The sequence below is a fragment of the Triticum aestivum genome, chromosome 2B, assembly GCF_018294505.1.
Source record: "Triticum aestivum cultivar Chinese Spring chromosome 2B, IWGSC CS RefSeq v2.1, whole genome shotgun sequence".
In the NCBI taxonomy this organism is placed as follows: Eukaryota; Viridiplantae; Streptophyta; class Magnoliopsida; order Poales; family Poaceae; genus Triticum; species Triticum aestivum.
In genome coordinates, this window is record NC_057798.1 from 96,224,330 (window position 1) to 96,232,075 (window position 7,746).

Sequence of the window (7,746 nt, forward strand, 5' to 3'; positions counted from 1 at the left end):
ACTATAAGCCTTGCAAGCAATGTGACTAATGAGTTAGTTACGGGATGATGCATTACGTAACGAGTAAAGAGACTTGCCGGTAACGAGATTGAACTAGGTATTGAGATACCGATGATCGAATCTCGGGCAAGTAACATACCGATGACAAAGGGAACAACGTATGTTGTTATGCGGTTTGACCAATAAAGATCTTCGTAGAATATGTCGGAGCCAATATGAGCATCTAGGTTCTGCTATTGGTTATTGACCGGAAACGTGTCTCCGTCATGTATACATAGTTCTCGAACCCGTAGGGTCCGCACGCTTAAGGTTTCGATGACAATTATATTATGAGTTTATGTGTTTTGATGTACTGAAGGAGTTCGGAGTCCCGCATGAGATCGGGGACATGACGAGGAGTCTCTAAATGGTCGAGACGTGAAGATCGATATATTGGACGACTATATTCGGACTTCGGAAAGGTTCCGAGTGATTTGGGTATTTATCGGAGTACCGGAGAGTTACGGGAATTCGCCGGGGAGAAGTATTGGGCCTTATTGGGCCATACGAGAAAGAGAGAGGGGCTGCCTAGGGCAGGCCGCACGCCCCCCCAAAGCCTAGTCCGAATTGGACTAGGGGGAGGGGTTGCGCCCCCTCCTTCCTTCCCTTCTTTCTTCCCTTTCCTTGACTCCTACTCCTACTACATGGAAGGGGGGAATCCTACTCCCGGTGGGAGTAGGACTCCCCAGGGCGCGCCATAGTTGAGGGCCGGCCCTCCCCTCCTCTCCTCCTTTATATACGGAGGAGGGCGGCACCCCATAGACACAACAATAGATCTCTTGATCTCTTAGCCGTGTGCGGTGCCCTCCTCCATCATAGTCCTCCTCGATAATATTGTAGCGGTGCTTAGGCGAAGCCCTGCGACGGTAGAACATCAAGATCGTCACCACGCCGTCGTCCTGACGGAACTCTCCCTCGACACTCGGCTGGATCGGAGTTCGAGGGACGTCATCGAGCTGAACGTGTGCTAGAACTCGGAGGTGCCGTAGTTTCGGTGCTTGATCGGTCGGGCCGTGAAGACGTACGACTACATCAACTGCGTTGTTCTAACACTTCCGCTTTCGGTCTACGAGGGTACGTAGACAACACTCTCCCCTCTCGTTGCTATGCATCACCATGATCTTGCATGTGCGTAGGGAAATTTTTGAAATTACTATGTTCCCCAACATGGGCCCCTCACTTATCTCTTTAGCCCACATCATCACTTACTTCCAGAAAAAAAATTCTCCATTGCTCTCTCTCCCGTGCTCTTGAGCTCAAACCCGCGGATTTCGATCTCTTTTCTCGAAGCTCCGTTTCCGAAACTTTTTCGGGGGATTGTTTCTTGGTATGTGACTCCACCGTTTGTCCAATTAGTTTTTGTTTTTAGTGGTTTATACTTTGAATAATTAGCTACTCTTGGTGCTGCTGTAGATGAGCTTGCATGTTGAATTCTTAGTGTTCTAAGTAGTTTGAATGCTTGCTATGGCCTCTATGTATCCCTATGAGTAGTTGCTATCAATTTTGTGACGTTTTGTTGGGAAATTTTTTTGAACTAAGAATTCAGATTTTTGTTCATAGGAAAAAATGTACGCGGAGATGATGAACCCATTTGGAAGGAGCTCTTCGAGGAGACGATCCTCGGGGGCATCTTCTAGTGACAATTCTGCTTGCCGATCTTATGTTGAACCAATGAAAGTTCCACACGTGATGCCGTCACCAAAACATGCTTATGGCCTTGCGATGAATATATGGTGCATGTGGGCATTAAGGAGGAATTTGAGCAATATGTTCACAATGCTGGCCTCGGTCCCTACCTTTCAGATAAGTGTGAACAACGCCAACTTCTCACTGAGTCATTTGTCAAAGGATTTACATTTTACCCCCATGAGTCTAGGGTGTCTTTTAAGCTTTATGATAATCCATTTACCATCTCACTGGAGAATTTTTCTTACCATTGCAAACTGCCATTTTGGGGTTCGCTTGATGAACCACCGAAGGCTGAGTATGAGTCATTCTTGACTAGCCTTTGTTACGGTGAAAATAGGGGAGTAAGACAAGGAAGAATAAAGAGCATTCACTTTCTCGCAATTCTGTATATTGCATTATTTAATGGGAAATGCATAGTAGGCAAGCAAGACTGTAGCATACTTTGTGCGCCAGACTTGAGCCTCATTCACACTGCTCTCACTGGTGAATGGAATTATAACCTTGGAGCGATTGTTGGACGTAGACTTCAGAATAATGCTAATAGTGGCTGGTTCTATGGGGGAATTTATGCCACATGTTTGGCACGAGAGCTGGGTGTTTCACCTTTGCCCTTTGATCCTATCCTACCCATGCAATATTTAGATTTTGAGGCTTTAAAAATCCATAAGATCCTCAAAGGAAAAATTCATAATTTCACGTATAATTTGTTGTTTAACCAAACTTCTGTTGTGCACACATATTTGCCTGCGCCTGCTCTTTTTGATTATCACAGCAAGGGGAGATATTTTGTTCTTGAGAGCGAGGCCCGAGCTCATAATGCAGCAGTGGTGGTAGCACAGTGCCGAGACATCCGCACCAAGAGCCTCTGTGAGCTACCACGCAGACTAGCTACTACCCTCCAGGCTACCGACTAATTACAAACTTAGGCCAAGAGCCTAAGCTTGGGGGAGTACGTGTTTCTCACCGACATTATATTCATGTCTACTTATCATTCTATTTGTCGGTGTTCACACTTTTTCATTGTATCATTCATGCTTAGATTTATTTTCTTGCTTTCTTCTTGTGTGTTTAAAAAACTTTAGAAAAACCAAAAAAATTAGTTATAGTAATTTACTTTCTTTGCATGCTTAGTAGTAGTATTAAAAAGAAAATCCAAAAAGATTTCATTGTTCTTCTTTTGCTTGTTGGGAGCTTTCCCATGTAAATAGTTTTTCTCGTTTTTGCATTTCCCTTTTATTTGCTTGTTCAAGAAAACCAAAAACTCCAAAATATTTCAGTGTGTTTCTCTGAATTTCTTTTCCTTTTATTCGAGTTGTACTGAGGAGAAGACCACGATGAAAATGTTGAGTGGCTCTCATATGAATAATTGTTGAACTAATGAGAGCACATTTTACCTTGTCTTCTCCTGTTGAATAAAATGTTTGCAGATTCCTGCTTAGTCCACGACATTCTTGCACTATTATTATTTTCATATCGTTTGGTCATGCAAGTGAAAGGCAATAATGATGACATGCGTAAACTGGTCGTGGCAGGGAGAAACTGGTATGAACTCGACTTGTTCTGTTTGTGTAAATATGTTTAACCTAGTATCCATGATTCAGCCCATTATGATTGAACATGTTTGCAATGACAATTAGAGATTATAGTTTCTCATGCCATGCATAAGTAGTTGGGAGTTGATAATGATTTATCTTGGATATCAACATAGCGTTAAAATGATTGTGATGTAGTACGATGATATGGTATCCTCCTTTGAATGTTCGAGTGGGTTGACTTGGCACATGTTCATGCATGTAGTTGAATCAAAACCAACATAGCCTCTATGATATTTATGTTCATGGTGTTCATATCCTACTCATGCTAGTCTCCAATGTTACTTATGCATAATGCATGGTTATGACCGTTGTTGCTCTCTAGCTGGCCGCTTCTCAATCTAAATTGCTAGCCTTTGCCTATACTAAGTGGGAATTCTACTTGTACATCAAAAACGTTGAACCCAAAGTTATTCCAGATGAGTCCACCATACCTACCTATATGTGGTATTGCCCTGCCGTCCTAAGTAAATTTGCATGTGCCACCTCTAAATTTTCTGCTGATTTCTTGGTGATAGATTTCTGCTGATTTCTTGGTGATAGATTCGTGCATGTAGTCTAGTGTATGTGTATGTGTCTCCAAACAGCCATTGTATCATGTATGTATATGTTCCCATTTTTTGTTTTTTTGTTCCCAAATTTAAGAAATGTTTGCGTTTTTAAAAAAGTTGATAAATTTTTAAAAATACGTATTATGAAATTTGTGTTCAACATAATTATTGGGAATTTGTCAATAAATTTGGAAAAACTGTTCAATTTTACAAAATTTTCATACACAATTTAAAATTTCAATAATATTTACAAATTTCAAGAAATGGTTACGATATGAGAAAATGGTCATGTTAATTGATAATGGCGGAAACTGAAAATAACTGAAGCATTCAAATTAGGAAAGAATACACGATCGGAGATCCATCTGTCTGGCCTAGTCTAGCACACTCCTCAATTGGTGATTTTTTGGACCATAGATAAATGACCCCAACTTCTGGCAGCAGCCTGGCATGAACATATGAGGCATTCTGAGTCAGTTTTAAACGAATACCGACACTGTTTGCACATTGCGATACGTCTCGCAAGTTATCAGACCATTTTCACCGAGAAAACTCTAGAAAGTACAAAATTTGTCAAAAATCCAAATAACTTGGCATAATGCTTTGAAAATGTCACATAAGCTGGTGAAAAACCTGGTGCCACTTGACGCATATGGAAAGATAACGTGCTTTCAAACTGACTCTTCAAGCTTTACCGAAACACCCTCCATTGAATATGATCTAGTTTTGAACATTCTTAAAATAACCTCGGCTTTCGCAAGCAGATGGGCATGCATGTGGTAGGCATCCATGCCTGGTTTAAATGATTTCTGACACCATATGCAAGTTGCGACATGTCCGGTCATTTATCTGTCTTTTTGACTTAGAAAACTCTAGAAGATGCAAAAAAAAGTCAAAAACCAAAACAACTTGACATTTTGCCTTGAATTGGGCCCATTTGAAAGATGTCGAGACACGACATGCTCACAAATGGAGCCTTCTGCGCAACCCGAACACCCTTCATTGAACATGGTCTAGTTTTGGACATTTTTTAAATGACCCCAATTTTTTCAAGAAGGTGTGCATGCCAATGGTAGTTATTCATGTCAGGTTTGAACAATTCTGACACCGTATGCAAGTTGCGACACGTCCGACCATTTATCTATCTTTTTTGACCGAGAAAACTCCAGAAAATGCAAAGTTTGTCAATAAAAAAACAACTTGGCATGGTGCCTTAAATTGGCCATAGGAGACGGTGGAATTTTTTTGGGGCCATTTGAATGATGTCGAGAAACAATGTGCTCTCAAACGGAGGCTTGTGGCCAACCTAAACACCCTTCATTGAACATGGCCTAGTTTTGGGCATTCTTGAAATGTTACCAACTTCTTCAAGCACACGGGCATGCCCATGATAGTCATCCATACCATATTATGCAAGTTGCGATACGGCCGACCATTTATCGACTTTTTTTGACCGACAAAACTCTAGGAAAGTCAAAAATTATCGAAACCAAAACAACTTGACATGATGCCTTGAATTGGTCGTACAAGTTCATGAAAAAAATTGGGGTCATTTCAAGGATGTTGGAAAACAACGTGCTCTCAGACGGAGCCTTCTGGCCTAACCAAACACTATCCATCAAACATGGTCTATGTTTGGACATTCTTCAAATGACCCCAACTTTTGTAAGCAGGCGGGCATGCCAATTATAGGCATCCATGTCAGGTTCGAACGACTTTTGATACTGTATGCAAGTTCCGACACGTCCTGCCATTTATCGGTCTTTTTTGACTGAGAAAATTCCTGAAAACAAAAAAAATGACGAAAACCAAAATCACTTGGCATGGTGCCTTGAATTGATCATACAAGGCCATGGAAAATTTGGGCCATTTCAAGGATGTTGGGACACACCGTGCTCTCAGACGGAGCCTTGTGGCCACCTGAACACCCTCCGTTGAAAATGTTATCTTTTTGGCATTCATGAAATGGTCTTAACTTTTGCTAGCAGGTGGGCATGCCCATGATAGGCATCAATGTGAGGTTTAAAGTAAAAAAGTGTTTAAAATTATGATCTAAAAAGTAACCAAATTTGGAAGTTCAAAAAGAAGAAAAATGAGTTAATAGGAAAAGAGAAGAAAAAACTAAAAATATAAAATAAGAAAATGCTTAGGCTTTGGCCGAACTAGGCGACGGCATCACTCCTGTTAGGCGCATGTTAGGCTGGCCGAAGCGTTCACAGATTTTAACAAGTTCATAAATTTTTAGAAAATTGTTCACGGATTTGAAAATTTTCACAAATTAAACAAAAATATACTAAAGGAAGTTGAAAAGAATGTTCCCGGTTTTGGGAACCTCAGCTTGCCAGCCGGTTTTTTAAAAAAATCATCAATTTTGAAAAAATAATCATCGTATGTGAAAAAAAGTTCATCAATTTTGAAAAAAGGTTCATGCTTTTGAAAAAGTTCACAGACTTCTTTTTAAAATTTAAGGATTCGGAAAAAGTTCACAGATTTTGAAAATATTTCATAAATTCAACAAAAGTTCATGAATTTTACAAATGAAATAGGAAATGGGAAAAAATAGGAAAAAAACAGATGAAAAATCGGCAAAAAAAGGAAAACCACTGCGTAATATAACTAAGAGAGCTATCATAACTAAAAATGTCACAACTACTAACGTAGTCTGATGGTCACCTTGGTGTATAGTCAACGGGAGGTCTCTAGTTTGAACTTCGTTGGCTGAATTATTTTTACACTTCAAAAAAAGCTGAAACTTTAAGTGAAGAGAAAAAAAAAGATAAACATACGGGCCTATATGTATATGCATACTGACGGACGACTCATCATACATACAAAAGTGTGAAAAAGGTTCATATTACCCCTTATACGGTTTATGGGGGGAGGGGTGTAGCGAAGCGAGTCGCTTTTTTCTACAGAGCTTGCTGGTTTGTCGAATTAGATATGGTCAACTTTGCATGGAATTTCGAAGAAAAAATTTCGTTGAGTCTAAGAGCATCTCCAACAGAGGCGGAGCGCTAAAATAGTTTTACAGTGCCACTGTAGCACTTTTAGCACGCCGCAGTCAACATTGATTTTCCAAATGCACAGAAACACGCGCCCGAAAAAACACGCAATACAAATTATGAAGCGTGCGAGGTCCAACGCTCAATATTTGCAACGTGCGATAGCGCTTTTAAGCGCACGCGCTAAATTCTTTTGCACGCAGCCCAAAAAAGACGGATGTTAATGCGGGAGCAGATTTTGGGCGTTGGAGATGCTCTAACCCATGGAGATTTCCTCCATCCACCCTCCATGGAGATTTCCTTTCTTTTCAATCGTGGCATACCATGTAATATGCATTTGTAGAATCATGCAAATGGGAGAGATCATGTATACCTTGTGACTTGTGAGTGGGCACTGGAGGACGAGGAATCTTTTTCTCTAACCAAGTTCTCATTTTTTCCCCTAAGAAGATCGCCGATCTATTATAAAAGTTTATCACAAGTACAAAACACCCCAAATACAATAAAAAATTATATTGATGTCTCTAGTCTACCGAACAACCACCACCTTTGCGTTGTAGCCGCTCCCATATTAGAGCAGGCTTGACCTTGTCGACAATATCCGAGTAATCTTCGTGCATATGTCCCAAGGACGGAGCCGAAATCGCCGGTGTTGAACCCTTAAATAGATCTGGAACTGAAGCCAAATCTCGTCATCGCGCGCGCACGATAAGAAACCCTAACCCCGCCGTTCCAATGAGACGACAATAATCTACGACGTAGCTCCGTCGACTACGTCCGATGGACGAACTTGGGAAGGACCGAAACCCCGAAGACAAGCTCGAAGAAGTAGAGCCGCCATCCACCTCGAGTGCCGCACTTGCGAGGACTAAA